The sequence below is a fragment of the Eubalaena glacialis genome, chromosome 1 (genome assembly GCF_028564815.1).
Source record: "Eubalaena glacialis isolate mEubGla1 chromosome 1, mEubGla1.1.hap2.+ XY, whole genome shotgun sequence".
Classification (NCBI taxonomy): domain Eukaryota; kingdom Metazoa; phylum Chordata; class Mammalia; order Artiodactyla; family Balaenidae; genus Eubalaena; species Eubalaena glacialis.
This window is the reverse complement of record NC_083716.1, coordinates 22699121-22716467: the sequence shown is the minus strand read 5'-3', so window position 1 is coordinate 22716467 and position 17347 is coordinate 22699121. Positions and strand designations below refer to the sequence as shown.

Sequence of the window (17347 nt, the reverse complement as noted above, 5' to 3'; positions counted from 1 at the left end):
AGGGATTTACTGCACTCTGATTTCCTCCATAGATCAGACGTGGCCTTGATGATGACAGGTTTGACTTAAGCCCCAGAAGAAAATGTTATCTGCATTCCCTCAAAAGGAAGCATCAAGTGCAAAGATTGTTCTTGAATATAATGCAAGGCTCAACTTTAAAAGCTCTGTGGAAAATCAAAAGAGTAGACTTCTCAGACATGGCAGGGCATGGTCCTACACAGACAAAGTCACTAGTAGTTCTTTGTGTCCGCCCTGTTTTTGATAAATTTCTGCCCTTGGTTAAATACAATGGAAACCCAGTCTAATCTTAAAATAGTGCATGTGTATTCTCTTGAATCTGAAATGCTGAACTATTATAAGCCCAACTGATCAGACTAGGAAAAGGAGGACCAGAAAGGGTAGTATTAACTAAGGCTTGAATAGATTAAGTAACCGTCTCAACTATTTTTTCCATAAAGATAAAGAATCCATATGAAAAGGAAGGGCAGCATTATTTCCAGTGGGCATAGGGACTAAGAGTTTTCAGACAAAAAAATTATTGCCCTATCAAAGAGAACTTATTCATCAACCAGTAGGTATGGCTAATCCAAATCCCCAGTTATTTCAAAGGGTATCTGTTTGTAATACTGCAATGGGTATACATTTCCCAATTAATTTGGTTTAGAGTTGGGGAAGGGGAAAACAGACTTTTGTAAAGTCATCTTATTTCTTTCAAACTCAAAGAGTTAAAGCTAAGTTCACATTGGCCTGATTCAATGTTCTTATTTGAAAAAAACAATGAAGCAGGACATTCAATGATAAATTCTTTTCAAAAAGCTCTTTTAAGTCTTGGTCCCCAGAAAAGCTGGCAGAAATAAATATACATTTTTTAAAAGAAAAAAAAAAGTCCTGTGCCTTTCATGAATTGATTGCATCTCCTGCTTCTGCAAGCTAAGAAGTCATAATCCTCTGCAATCACAGATTGTTTGAAGCCAATAAACCAAAGGTGATGACCTTGCTAATACATCCCAGCAGGAGAAAGAAAGAAAGCCGTGCTGAGGAATAAGTCTTAAGCACACCATTTCCCTTTGGAAAGAGGAGAACAGAGCCAAAAATGCCCCAGCTTGACTTATGGATGAACAGTATTTCGGAAACTTCACCTGAAATAAGAAAAAGTGTTTTCTAAAACTCTCCAGGTAATGCTGCTTTCATCCCCTGTGTCCTATGACGCACAGAGCAAAGCCCCCATCCCTAGGCGCCAGCTTCATTGACACGCATGGCTCCCCTGGCCTTTGCTCAGAGATGAGCCTGGTCTATGATGGGGGCCCCTATCCTCCTACGTAAAGTTAATTCTCTGGTGACAGCACAGTGTGCATTGCTCAGGATTAGGAGTTCAAAAGGGCCCAACATTACATTTGTTTTTAAACAACCCTCCAATACTAGCCAAAGGAAAAACTAGGGGATACTAATAGGAATAAATTCATCTCCCCTTTACCATCATACCAGCTTCCAACACTCACAGAAGCATCATTACAGACGTGCAGCATGGCAGTGTCAATCTACATGCTGAAATCAAATTAAATATTTTTCACCTCCTTCATGTACAACAACAACGAATGAGAGCAAGACCTGACATTTGAGTAAACGACCTCCTGTTACCCTGAGACCACCTGTGATATATAGTATGGGGCAAGCTTTGCATCAATTAACTAAATCCACAGATGACACAGATAATTTGTTTTTTTAAATCTTCTCTCCCCAATCTAATGTCCTGACACTCCTTTTACTGAACACCTACTATGGGCCAAGAACTGTACTTGGTGCTGGGGATACAAAGGTGAATAAGATAATAGGCAACCTTCAAGATGGTCCCTGTAAGGGGGATAAATACGCAGGAAGTGCTAATGATTCAAAGCAGTACATCAAAAAGAAAAATATGTACAACAGAAAGAGCACGTGAGCAGTGATTTACTCTACGTGGAAGGTCGTGGTCAGGAAGGGGATCACACAAGAGATGATCTCTGTGGCGTTCAAAGCCTGGGCTCTGGATCAAGACTGTCTGCACTCAGATCTCTTCTCTACTGCCTAGTATCCTGCGACTCTGGGCACAAGTACCCTCATCTATAAAATGGGTATAATGATAGTACCAAACTCAGAGGGTACTGAGAAGATTAATTTATGGTTGATACATATAAAGCTCTTAGCGGAGTGTCTAGCACATAGTAAATCATCAGTATAAATGGCTATCATTTATTAAACAAATAGCATGGAACGGAAAAGGCATTTCAAGCAAAGAAGAAAAGAAGACCACGGAAGTACAAGATCTAAGGTTTTTGTTTGTTTTGTATTATTTACTGTGTGTTTAGTAAGTGTTGCACATTTAAGATAAGTGTCACTATAATTCTATGAGATAGATACTATTACAGCCCCATTTCTGATGAGGAAATGAAGCAGAGAGATTAGGAAACCTCCTCCTCATCTCAGAGCTAGTAAATGGACAGAGTCTGGATTCATGCCCAGGCATCCAGTGCCCAAGCCCAAGTGCTGACCTGTTTATGGAACAGCCTTCCAAGGGCACATGCTGTTTGGCAGAACCTACAAGTAGTTCACCATGGCTGGAACACATAATGATCTTCCTTTATTGAGAAATATACTAAGGGGAGTGATCAAAGTCAAGTACTATAAATACCCAACAGGAGAAAGACAGGAGAAGCCAAAGGCAAGGTCTATTGAGAGTCCAGAAAATTAAATTCCAAAAACAGAATTTAAAATATGAAAGAAGCACATCTTTGGCATGGGCTCCAGAGCAAATTGTGATAAGAAGAAAAAAGTGACCAGAAAGGAAATCAACATCCCTTCAATGTGACATCTGGGCTGGCCTCTCTCTCTTGACAAAGCTATCACAGTGACTACCAGATGTGGTCCACAAGTCTTAGCCCTGGAGTTAGTAGCCACCTGGAGAAAATCTACCATAACCCCTTCAGAGAAGGCTGCTGAGTGTTCCCGCAAGATGTGGAGGTGAGTTCTCACTCATGAATATCTCAGAAACACGGGGGCCTGACAAGCAGAGCCAGATGCTCCACACACGTGCAGAGAAAGAGCAGCTCCTTCTCCTACAGCGCTGAGTGGATTTCTTAACAGCAGCTTTCAGAAAAGGCTTTTCTGATTAGCTCCACCCGCTCTGACCAGTTCCTTTTCACAGAGTCCCCTGGGGGTAGATATGGTCTAAGTTTAATATTTTAAAAAGTTGCACTCTTCCGGATATTACTTCTTCAGTGTTCTTTAGGCTTTTACACATGCTTGGATTGGGCGTCCTGCTGTTCACTCTCCGTCCTCCCCCAACCCCCAGCTTCACTTTCTTCTCTGTTTTGGCACAGATCCCCTCATCTACTACTCATCGCCCCACCCCCACCAGCCCCCCTTGCTTTCTTGTCCTTCTCCAACACCTCTCCGCAACTACACAACCAACTGCTTTCTTGAGCATGACCCACGGCTCACTGGAGTGAAAGCACAGCCATGCTGATTCCAGGCTGTAACCTGAGCTGGGGTCTCAGCATCGCCCAGCACTGCCTTCCCTGAGTAGTCCCACCTTGTGTCTCCTCAGCAGCTTCTCCAAACCATCTGACTTCCCTTCTTGGTGAAAGAGATGTAACACTCCTCCTTTTGGCCACCCCTCACCCACCCTGATCGACCATAGTTGATCCCCCATATAAGCTCCAAGTCCATACACTCTCTGCCACTCAATCCTCGACCAGTTTTATTCCCTCCTAAGTTCTACATTTTCATTCTCTTTCCATGGATTCAACCCCCATAAAACAGGGCTGTCCTCACTTAAGGAAAGGAAAATATTCCTTTAGTCTATGACCTCTTTTATGCAAAAGCATCTTTCTTCCTTTATGTCTCTTCACAGCTTCTTCCTTGAAAGAGTTGTCTCCATATCCTTTTCTCATTCACTAGGGGTAAGTGCTTGGTCGACAGAGCAGATGTATGCAGTATATAACCTTGCCACTCACTGGACTATCCAAGACAAAGGAAGGAACATCACTGTAGAAATGTCTCTTCCTCTCACCTTCTCCCTCATCCAAATCGTCCTATTCATTTTTACTTTATAAGGTTTATTGAAATCACCACCACCACCCCTCCCATATCCCATACTCCATTCCTTCATGCCCTAAAATAAGTCAGCCCCTTCTCAGCTCTTATTCCACTGACTACTGTTCTCATGGTCATGAGTTCTGCTCTTTTCCAAGTGAATACTCAACATGACACCAAGATCAATTTATTTTCCTAAAATTCACATTTCATAAAGTACCCCCCTTGCCCCAAGTGTATTACTTCACCTGGGATAAATATCAGAATAATTAGCCCAGAAGAGTATGAACTGCCCTATTTCTATTTTTCCAAAATCACCTCTAAATACCCTGTCCATACACAGAGGGTACTGCAGTCTTTTACAGTTTCCTCAATATGCCACACTATCAGCACCTAAAGGTGCCTAGAATACAGTAGATACTCAGTAAATAAAGAATTAGCCTCCTTTACTTGTATGATTCCTACTTGTTCTAAAAGATTCAAATCAGATATTCTTTCAACCAGGAAGCTTTCCCTTCTTCAACTCAGGGCATATTACAGTACCTCTATTATGACACTTGACACACCAATATAATTTCTCATTTATTTCTCTCTCTCCCACTAGACTGTGAATTCCTTAAGGGCAATATTCAAATCTTATTCATATCTGGATTCATACCATTTATCATGATTTATCATTTATCATGATTCCAGTCATGTATTTATTTACACATTCAATTAATTTGATATATCTCACTTGAATGTCTATGTGCCAGGCACTTTACTGGGCATTCAAAATACAGTGGAAAATAAGATTGATAATATCTCTACCTTCAGGGAGCTTATATTCTAGTGGTGGCATCAGCCAATGAACAAGTAATAAAAGAATCATTATGGATCATGACACGTGCAATGAATGAAATAAACAAAGACCTATGGTAGAAAGAAAAAAGAGATCTCTTCTTAATAAGGTGGACATAAATGGTTTTTTAAAACTAAGGTGATATTCAGTCTGAGACCTAAAAAATGAGGAGGAGCTAGTCATGTTGACTGAAAAATGAGACTGTATGTTGGTAGAAGGTAAGAATTAAATTGTGTCCTGGGTATCTTATGACCTTCTTTGTGCCCGGTACAAAGCTCTATACCCAAAGAGCATTTACTCTCCATGGTTTAATTACTTATTAGTAATAAGCTCAAGTTTTGGCTTCAAAGGATGGACCAAAGCATCAGGTGAGGAGGAAATCCCTTTGAGGGGTTATGAGGATATGGAAGCATTGAGCTCCTACTGGAATTGGATGGTGGTGACCTAAATCCCAAGGGACTCCAGGGATGTAAGATTCCACAATGTAGTGTTCAACGACAAGGCAGCAACACCAAAACTGACATCCTAAACACTTCCTGAATGTATAACCAGGTTTGATGTTGGAATGCCAGTTGTTCTGCTTTTTCTCTAGTAAAATTTTCTTTATTGTTTCCTGAGGTCATGCTGATAAATTTACAATACTGTCAAGGCAATGATAGCTTTTGTGTATATCTCATCCATTATTTGCTGAAAGGAGAAGTGGAGAACTCAGCGGAGCCAATCACTGAGGCAAATGAGGAGTGTAAAGATGCAATCTGAGGCCAGACCCTCACAGAAATCTCAGGAAGGCTTGCAGCATCTTTAGGCAGAACTCAGCCAGATGCTAGTAGAAACAGCCTTCATGGTGGTGGTGGTATGCAGGAAGATTTTGACAAAATCAAGGGGTCCAACATGCATGCCAAGTACCCTATGGACATAAATGGGTTCCTCGACTTGAATCTGGGCTTTTCACACTTGGCACTGGCTGTGTTCTTACCTTGAGTGCAATGCAATGGTATTTCACAAGGTCATGTAGCACATTATCCAAAACAGTATTTCCTATATGGAAGGCATGAGGTTAAAACTTAGGATTAAAAAAGTATAAGAAATAGACCTGGCTTTCAGAAACCCTAAACCATTACTTAATATACTGTTTCTAAGAAAAAAAAAAAAAAAGATACTTAATATATGTGCCAAGTTCTATTTCAGGTGCCAAGCAAACAAAAATAACTAAGAGAAGATCACAGTCTTTGAGTTTCCAAGCTGGTATGGAAATAGACGAACATGGACAAAAACTTGTGCATAAATTTTACTCTGCATTTGCCACACTTGTATAATCACCCACTGAGTGTCTGCCCTTCACTAGGTTTTGAGGTTTTGTAGAGAAGGAGCAATTTCTTACTTATACCTTTATTTCCAGTGTCTACCTAGCACAGTGCCTGCCACAGAAATGGGGACAAGTAGTTATTTGTTAAACTGAACCAAATAAATATACATCTGACAACCATTATAAGATGAAGATACATAATACACTACAGGATTACTGAGGAAGGAACAATTACCTTTGCTTAGTGGGAAAGGGGAGGTGGAGAAAAGGGTTAAACATTGCCACGGACCAATAAACATATAAAAAGATGCTCAGTATCACTGGTAGTCAGGGAAATACCCCCTAAAACACTGTGATCAAGACACCATTTTCACTCAACAGACTAGCAAAACTTTAAGTATTGCAAATACCAGAGACCTTCAAGATGGCAGAGGAGTAAGACGTGGAGATCACCTTCCTTCCCACAAATACATCAGAAATACATCTAAATGTGGAACAACTCCTACAGAACACCTACTGAACGCTGGCAGAAGACCTCAGACTTCCCAAAAGGCAAGAAACTCCCCACGTACCTGGGTAGCGCAAAAGAAAAAAGAAAAAACAGAGACAAAAGAATAGGGACAGGACCTGCACCTCGGGGAGGGAGCTGTGAAGGAGGAAAAGTTTCCACACACTAAGGAGCCCCTTCACTGTCGGAGATGGGGGGTGGCGGGGGGGGAAGCTTCCGAGTCATGGAGGAGAGCGCAGCAACAGGGGTGCAGAGGGCAAAACGGAGAGATTCCCACACAGAGGATTGGTGCCGACCAGCACTCACCAGCCCGAGAGGCTTGTCTGCTCGCCCGCCAGAGCAGGTGGGGGCTGGGAGCTGAGGCTCGGGCTTCGGAGGTCAGACCCCAGAGAGAGGACTGGGGTTGGCTGCGTGAAGACAGCCTGAAGGGGCCAGTGTGCCACAGCTAGCCGAGAGGGAGTCCGGGAAAAAGTCTGGACCTGCCTAAGAGGCAAGAGACCATTGTTTCGGGGTGTGCGAGGAGAGGGGATTCAGAGCACCACCTTAATGAGCTCCAAAGACGGGCGCGAGCCGCGGCTATCAGCGTGGACACCAGAGACGGGCATGAAACACTAAGGCTGCTGCTGCAGTCACCAAAAAGCTTGTGTGCAAGCACAGGTCACTATCCACACCTCCCCTGCAGGGAGCCTGTGCAGCCCGCCACTGCCAGGGTCCCATGATCCAGGGACAACTTCCCCGGGAGAACACATGGCACACCTCAGACTGTTGGAACATCACTCCTGCCTCTGCCACCGCAGGCTCGCCGCGTATTCCGTACCACTCCCTCCCCTCGGCCTGAGTGAGCCAGAGCCCCCTAATCAGCTGCTACTTTAACCCCATCCCGTCTGAGCAAAGAACAGATGCCCGCAGGAGACCTACATGCAGAGGCGGGGCCAAATCCAAAGCTGAACCCCAGGAGCTGTGCGAACAAAGAAGAGAAAGTGAAATCTCTCCCAGCAGCCTCAGGAGCAGCAGATTAAATCTCCACAATCAACTTGATGGAGCCTGCATCTCTGGAATACCTGAATGGACAACGAATCATCCCAAAATTGAGGCAGTGGACTTTGGGAGCAATTGTAGAGTTGGAGTTTGCTTTCTGCATCTAATTTGTTTCTGGTTTTATGTTTGATCTTAGTTTAGTATTTAGAGTTTATTATCATTGGTAGATTTGTTTATTGATTTGGTTACTCTCTTCCTTTTTTTTAATATATAGATATGTATATATATTTTTTTCCTTTTTCTCTTTTTGTGACTGTGTAAGTGTATGCATCTTTGTGTGATTTTGTCTGTATAACTTTGCTTTTACCATTTGTCCTAGGATTCTGTCTGTCCACTCTTTTTTTTTTTTTTTTTAGTATAGCTTTTAGTGCTTGTTATCATTGGTGGATTTGTTTTTTGGTTTGGTTGCTCTCTCTTTCTTTTTTTTAATTACTTTTTAATATTTTATTTTTAATAATTATTTTTTATTTTAATAACTTTATTTTATTTTACTTTATTTTATTTTTTTCTATCTCATGGATCATTCTCCAGGATAGATCATATCTTGGGTCACAAAGCAAGCCTTGGTAAAGTTAAGAAAATTGAAATCATATCAAGTATCTTTTCTGATCACAATGCTATGAGACTAGATATCCATTACAGGAAAAAAATTGTTAAAAATACAAACACATGGAGGTTAAACAATACACTACTAAATAACCAAGAGATCACTGAACAAATCAAAGAGGAAATCAAAAAATACCTAGAAACAAATGACAATGAAAACACGATGACCCAAAACCTTTGGGACGCAGCAAAAACTGTTCTAAGAGGGAAGTTTACAGCAATACAATCCTAACTCAAGAAACAAGAAAAATCTTAAACAACCTAATCTTAAACCTAAAGCAATTAGAGAAAGAAGAACAAAAAACCCCCAAAGTTAGCAGAAGGAAAGAAATCATAAAGATCAGATAAGAAATAAATGAAAAAGAAATGAAGGAAACAATAGCAAAGATGGATAAAACTAAAAGCTGGTTCTTTGAGAAGATAAACAAAATTGATAAACCACTAGCCAGACTCATCAAGAAAAAAGAAGACTCAAATCAACAGAATTAGAAATGGAAAAGGAGAAGTAACAACTGACACTGCAGAAATACAAAGGATCATGAGAGATTACTACAAGCAACTCTATGCCAATAAAATAGACAACCTGGAAGAAATGGACAGATTCTTAGAAAAGCACAACCTTCCAAGACTAAATCAGGAAGAAATAGAAAATATAAACAGACCAATCACAAACACTGAAATTGAAACTGTGATTAAAAATCTTCCAACAAACAAAAGCCCAGGACCAGATGGCTTCACAGGCGAATTCTATCAAACACTTAGAGAAGAGCTAACACCTATCCTTCTCAAACTCTTCCAAAATATAGCAGAGGGAGGAACACTCCCAAACTCATTCTACTAGGCCACCATCACCCTGATACCAAAACCAGACAAAGATGTCATAAAGAAAGGAAACTACAGGCCAATATCACTGATGAACGCAGATGCAAAAATCCTCAACAAAATACTAGCAAACAGAATACAACAGCACATTAAAAGGTTCATACACCATGATCAACTGGGGTTTATCCCAAGACTACAAGGATTCTTCAATATACACAAATCAACCAATGTGATAAACCATATTAACAAATTGAAGGAGAAAAACCATATGATCATCTCAATAGACGCAGAGAAAGCTTTCGACAAAATTCAACACCCATTTATGATTTAAAAAACCCTCCAGAAAGTAGGCATAGAGGGAACTTACCTCAACATAATAAAGGCCATATATGACAAACCCACAGCCAACATCGTTCTCAATGGTGAAAAACTGAAACCATTTCCTCTAAGATCAGGAAGAAGACAAGGTTGTCCACTCTCACCACTATTATTCAACATAGTTTTGGAAGTGTTAGCCACAGCAATCAGAGAAGAAAAAGAAATAAAAGGAATCCAAATCGGAAAAGAAGAAGTAAAGCTGTCACTGTTTGCAGATGACATGATACTATACATAGAGAATCCTAAAGATGCTACCAGCAAACTACTAGAGCCAATCAATGAATTTGGTAAAGTAGCAGGATACAAAATTAATGCACAGAAATCTCTTGCATTCCTATACACTAATGAGCAAAAATCTGAAAGAGAAATTAAGGAAACACTCCCATTTACCACTGCAACAAAAAGAATAAAATACCTAGGAATAAACCTACCTAAGGAGACAAAAGACCTGTATGCAGAAAACTATACGACACTGATGAAATAAAATAAAGATGATACAAACAGATGGAGAGATATATCATGTTCTTGGATTGGAAGAATCAACATTGTGAAAATGACTCTACTACCCAAAGCAATCTACAGATTCAATGCAATCCTTATCAAACTGCCAACGGCATTCTTCACAGAACTAGAACAAAAAATTTCATAGTTTGTATGGAAACACAAAAGACCCCGAATAGCAAAAGCAATCTTGAGAAAGAACAATGGAGCTGAAGGAATCAGGCTCCTGGACTTCAGACTATACTACAAAGCTACAGTAATCAAGACAGTATGGTACTGGCACAAAAACAGAAATACAGATCAATGGAACAGGATAGAAAGCCCAGAGATAAACCCACACACATATGATCGCCTTATTTTTGATAAAGGATACAAGAATATACAATGCAAAAAAGACAGCCTCTTCAGTAAGTGGTGCTGGGAAAACTGGACAGCCAGCTACATGTAAAAGAATGAAATTAGAACACTCCCTAACACCATACACAAAAATAAACCCAAAATGGATTAAAGACCTAAATGTAAGGTCAGACACTATCAAACTCTTAGAGGAAAACGTAGGCAGAACACTCTATGACATAAATCACAGCAAGATCCTTTATGACCCACCTCCTAGAGAAATGGAAATAAAAACAAAAATAAACAAATGGGATGTAATGAAACTTAAAAGCTTTTGCACAGCAAAGAAAACACAAACAAGGTGAAAAGACAATCCTCACAATGGGAGAAAATATTTGCAAATGAAGCAATTGGCAGAGGATTAATCTCCAAAATTTACAAGCAGCTCATGCAGCTCAATTTCAAAAAAACAAACAACCCAATCCAAAAATGGGCAGAAGACCTAAATAGACATTTCTCCAAAGAAGATATACAGATTGCTAACAAACACATGAAAGGATACTCAACATCACTAATCATTAGAGAAATGCAAATCAAAACTACAATAAGGTATCACCTCACACCAGTCAGAATGGCCATCATCAAAAAATCTACAAACAGTAAATGCTGGAGAGGGTGTGGAGAAAAGGGAACCCTCTTGCACTGTTGGTAGGAATGTAAATTGATACAGCCACTATGGAGAACAGTATGGAGGTTCCTTAAAAAACTAAAAATAAAACTACCATACAACCCAGCGATCCCACTACTGGGCATATACCCTGAGAAAACCAAAAAGAGTCATGTACCACAATGTTCATTGAAGCTATATTTACAATAGCCAGGACATGGAAGCAACCTAAGTGTCTATCGACAGATGAATGGATAAAGAAGATGTGGCACATATATACATTGCAATATTACTCAGCCATAAAAAGAAACAAAATTGAGTTATTTGTACTGAGGTGGATGGACCTAGAGACTGTCATACAGAGTGAAGTAAGTCAGAAAGAGAAAAACAAATACCATATGCTAACACATACATATGGAATCTAAAAAAAAAAATGGTTCTGAAGAACCTAGTGACAGGACACACACATAGAGAATGGACTTGAGGACACGGGGAGGGGGAAGGGTAAGCTGAGACGAATTGAGAGAGTGGCACGGACATATATACACTACCAAATGTAAAATAGATAGCTAGTGGGAAGCAGCCACATAGCACAGGGAGATCAGCTCGGTGCTTTGTAACCACCTAGAGGGGTGGGATAGGGAGGGTGGGAGGGAGATGCAAGAGGGAGGAGATATGGGGATATATGTATATGTATAGCTAATTTACCTTGTTATAAAGCAGAAACTAACACACCATTGTAAAGCAATTATACTCCAATAAAGATGTTAAAAAAAAAAAAAAAGAAAATACCCAGTGCTGGTGAAATCATTGGGAAATGTACAGTCTGTTATTGCTTGTGGGTATATGAATTATCCTAACCATCTTGGAAAGTAATTTCAGGTATCTATTAACATTATAAATGCATTTGGTTTTGATACAGCAATATCCCCTTTAGGACTGTAGAGTACTTTACAAAGAGAAAATTACCAAAAATGTAACAACATGTTTACAAACATGTTTATTGAAGCACTATATGTAATAGCAAATATTGTAGAAATTAGATAATGATCCAATAAAAAGGTCAGGGGGAAGTAGTGTAGCTTGGAGTTAATAGAACACACTCAGGATCCATCTCTGACACTTACTGACTACATGAACATCGGGCACATTAATTTTTAAGCCTTAATGTTTCTAAGCCTCACTTCTCTCATATGTAAACCTGGGATACTAGTAGTGCCTATTTTATAGGGTTGTTATGAGGATAAAAAGCACTGAAAACACTTCCTGGCTCAAAAGAAGCACTACATAATTTAATTAAGCATGCAGTTGTTAAATTCAGTATACAACATCCATACTATTTGATGCTTATAAACCTGACCCATTTTTCTTAGTGTATTCATCTGGACAGACACTCATAACTCATTGTTAAGTGAAAATAACAGGTTGTCAGAGTCCTATGAACAGTTACTCCTACTTTCTCAAACAAACAAAAAAGTGGTCCACATACGTATATATGTGTTGGTATTTTTGAGTTGGGTCATAACGATATGGACAGAATCACACAAAACTCTTAGCATCACTGACCTCAGGGAAGCTGGATCAGTGTGGGCAGTAAAAGACTACTAACCTTTTTTGTTTGCCTCTGCATTGTTTGGTTCATTATAATGAACATACTTTTTTTTTTGATTTTTTGAAAATAATAAGATTTAATCAAATGAATTTATAAGTCCAGGACCCACAGGCAGCTCTGCATGACACAAATATGGGGATGGGAGTGGGAGTTACAAAGCTCAAAGGAATCCAGAATCCAAAGCACCCCCTGATCCTGCTGGGGAGCTTGGCTCTCTCCTGGGGGCGACTGGGAAGGCACTAAACATCTGCAAACACAGGGATGAATGAATAGCATCACTGGATCTGTGTAACACAAAGAGCCCTCCTGCAGGGAAATTTCACACTCTAGCTTTATTCTTTTTCTTTTTTAGGGTGACTACCCCCCTTCTCTATTCTTGTATTTGTGGCTGACTGAAAGCTGGATTGTGTAGCACAACATCTTTCAAAGCTGAGACTAATAATCTATCCAAGACGCTCTATGCTTTTCCCCTGGATGAGGAGTAGAAAGGGAGAGGCTTCCAGCTAATGGGAATCACCCACAGGGTTGGCAGAAAGTCACCGTCTTCAGGTCAGCTTCTGTCAGCCTGAACCCCTTGAGCTCTCCAGAAAGTACTGGCTGAAGCCAACCCCACACAGATGCTGCTTCAAGGCACTCTACAGCCATTCTCTCCACAAAGACTCTACTGGGAAGCTTCTCTTGATAATCGCTGTGTGTAACACCCAAGAAGAAGCAAAGTGACTCCCGTGACAAGGAAACAGGGCTGGCTCCCAGCGCAGAATCAAATGGCCTAACCCATTCTCTCCGCTTTAACTATATGCTCCTTCATCCCACAAAAGCAGGTATTGCAGCTTGAGAAGTACATAATTGTGGAGATGTGTTCGGAAGCTTGTGTTTCATGTGGATCAGAAAATAGGATACTAGGGAGTATGAGAAGTCAGCCACGCCAGGCAAGCTCTACGACAGACACACTGCAGGTTGTGTGTCCCTTTAAGAGAGTACACCTTTAGTCCTTCCAGAATTGCCTAGGGCTTCCTCACCAGCTAAGCCTCTCTCAGCAGAATGCTGATTACCCTGGCACAGAGGGAAAAAAGGTTAATATATTTCTTCTCAGAGATACTGTATCTAGATTTTGACATTTTATTTATCTCAACCTTTAAGCTTATCTTGCTTCAGTATGGTAAAATCACCAGCTCTACCAAATCTCACAGCTTAATCCACTGGAAAGTAGAGAAGATGTTGAGGTGTAGTTAATTGTTCTGTGTCAGATCATCCCCCTTTCCTCTCAGTTTGACTCCCTGAATGAACGACAACACAAAACAAAACAAAATCAACAACTTGCTCCAGGATTAAGGTGTAATCAATGACAAGGCCAAATGGGAGCCAAAGCTCATTAATTTGGTATAGCGGCATCTCGCTCTGTCAGCCAGGCTTTGTGGATTCAGTGAGGTTGAAAGCCCTAGAACATCACTGCAAGGTCAGCTGCTTCTTGGCCTCTCTCCTGTTCTAAGACCCCAGGGACGTTTGCCACTTGCCCCCTTTGGACTCTTCAGCTGGTAAAAGTTGTAAAGAATACGTGCTCAATCAAAAAGCGCATGTATCTATTTGTTGGACAAGAAGCCATTTCTCTGTTGCCCAGTATTTTTCTGGAATAGGGCAAATGCTGCTCGAAATGTCATAGCACTTTGAAAACCCTATTTTTAATATATATATATGTATGTAACAATCATATATATATACATACATACATGTATACATATATATATGATTAAAATGTTGTTTACTTATGTGCAGCAAGATCCCCCAGAAGACAGATGGGACTCTGGATGATCAATAAGCAGTGAAATGACTGAAGTTTATAACTAGCATGCCTGTAAGTGTGTGGGCTATTACTGACATATTGTGTGACCTTGGCACACTGTAAAAATGTATTGGGAGGATGCAATAATGCACGTCAAGCACTGAGCATCGTGCCTGACACATCGTGAGTGCTCGATCAAAGTTAATTTTTGTTACTGTTGTCATGATTTTCATGAGCAACAGCATCGCTGCCGTTACCATGAAACCAGCAAGGTGTTGGGTTTAAGGACATAAAGTCTAGTTGAGAAGAGAGAATATACACATGAGCAAAGCAAAGAAGCAACACTTATATCTTTATTATAACACTTAACAGTTGTATGACAGTGTGTCTATTTAGATTTAACATCTCCTGGGATCTGGCAGCTCTGGGTACTGCGTAAGTATCTTATTCAATACAATTACATAAGGCAGGTTACAGGCAAGTACAGTTCTCTCTCATTTCAACTGTCCAAAGATCTTTGTCTCTCTAAACAATGAAGTCCTGGAAGGCAGAACCTACATGCTATGGATCTATGTACTCACCCAACTTTCCTTCCCTAGATAAGAACAATATAAGGCCTAGAGGAGTTAATCAATTCATCTTTATTGAATAAATGAGTGAGAAAGAGAGTTATATGTTAGTGACCATGCAGTAGAGACAAAACTGTAGTATTCACTGGTCTACTCAAAACCAGATACTTACTGAGCATTATCTATATGCTAAGTCCTGCATTCAGTGCTGAGTGCCCTGAGTATCTCTAAACCCTGGCCTGTGCCCCTAAGAAGCCCCTGACAGTTGGCATAGGCAGGTTTTCTGAGAAGATTGTACAAGCTGGTACAGGAGAAAATGAGTCAACACTTAGCAGTCTAGTCTCCTTCAAGATGACGTGGAACCATAAGGACCTTTCTTCCTGGTCCCCATCCTTGACCCATCCAGGCCTGTCCCTCTCCACCTCTACGTTAACACCCCCAAAACGTTCCCTAAAGACCAAATATGGGCACCATGAGCCACTCAAAAAATGCAGCCCTGAAAAGCAATTGTGAAGTATTCTAAATATTCCCTTTTCTCCTTTCTTCTTTTCTAAATTGTCTTTTCAGGCATGTACTCTTCCATCAAAGTATTAAAACGGGCAGTTGTAATAACATAGAACACCCCCAGGAATCATTTGCCACATATGACATGTAGAATATGACATATATGGCAAATGACTATTGTGGGTATGTTAGAAAAGCAAATATAAATGGGTATATACACATACATATTACTTGTACATATGTGCATAATATGTGTATATACGTGTGTGTGTGTGTGTATGTATACATATGTATATATGTTCCAGTGAAACTGATTCTAAGATGGAAAAGTCAGCAGGTCATTCTTGCCACATCTTCCCAGGCTTAAGCCCATGGAGTTTGCTCCCTCAGAAGGGAGGTCTGGTACTACTGGAACGTGATGCCGTTTTTATTTCACTAAGCCCCTCCCTTAAGATAAGAAAAGAATATTCTTCCTAGACTGAGGCATCAGTAACAGTGCCCCATCAGAGAGAAAGAAGCATGCTGAGCGTGAGCTTCAGCAATCCAGGACAAGCTGCTCCTCACATCCCTCCAATATGCCCTTCCCAGGACTACTCAGGTGGGGAGTTATGGCTGCTCTGCCTCTGTCCCACTGAGACAGAACTGCACATCTTTTAATTTTCTAATATGCCGACAACACTTTACATGGCAGATGCACTACACAGTAAAAGCTGGCTTTTACTTTCATTTATGCACATACATTAGAGAAATTTTCCAAGGAAGCGTAAGCTTACTCAGAGATGCTGACGAATAGGTACTGAATTTAAACAATACAGCAGGAGTCAGGCCCTTAATGTATTAAAGAACTGTACTTTTTAAGGCTCCTACCAAACTTCCCACACTTGAAATCAGTTACATAAATTTCCTTGGGACAGAAACTCTGCATAATTGACCTCCTACTTGGGGAAAGAGCTCAATAATTGAAATGCCTGACAACAAACAAAAGAATAGAATCTAGCCTTTTCTTTGGTCTACTAGGGTTCTCCTAAAGCACAGGACAATTTATTTGGGGCTTCTTGTACACAGTGTCAAGCCTAATAGAAAATAGACATCAGGTGAAAATGAAATTTAATGAACAATCTTCTTGTGAGGCCTGGTAGATTCCTTTGGGGTGTCTATCCAATCCATGAGCCTCCTCTTGTATGACCACTGCAATCCCCAATAAGAAGCAGGCCCTGAAACCAAATTGCTTCCATGTAAATCAACTTTCCCTCCCAAGCCACTGTTGACTCTACCGGGGGGGACACCTGACACAAACAGGGTGACTGCAGTCTTTCTCCCTAGACCTCAGCACTGACACTGAAAGCCAGGAGCCAGACTCTCCTGGTCATGTGAACTGACAGGTAATGGAACCCCCCGCAGATCTTATGTGGTCGACACTCACTAGCTTTGGTCTGCCCACAGACCACTCCCACCTTTCTGTATAACGACTCTCACTTAGTCTGTGTGTGCGTGCGTGTATGTGTGTGAATACCATCTCCAGAGTCTGTCTCCATCCTCTCCCAGGTCAGGGATCATCATGTGATCCAGGCCTGACCAATTAGAGGAGGTGCTCTCCTGGACCTCAGGGATTGGTTCGGGCACGGGCCCATGACACAGGCTGGTGGAGAAGAGCCAATTAGGAGTGGGATAAATCAATACTTTTTTAAGAAACAAAACGAAACAACAGAATGTATAGTTTCCAAGGAAAAAGGAGGAAAGAATAACTGCCTGGGCATTTGAGGACCTTCTTTTGTGCTAAATCCAATAAGTTAGTCTGCCCTTGAAGA

At 40.7% G+C, this 17347-nt stretch overlaps 1 protein-coding gene across 5 annotated transcripts in view; it reads right to left on the bottom strand.

Annotated features, from left to right (window-relative positions):
* The window catches only part of SORCS1 (sortilin related VPS10 domain containing receptor 1), a 559510-nt gene that overhangs the window by 356148 nt on the left and 186015 nt on the right, over positions 1–17347 (bottom strand). The window lies entirely within an intron of this gene.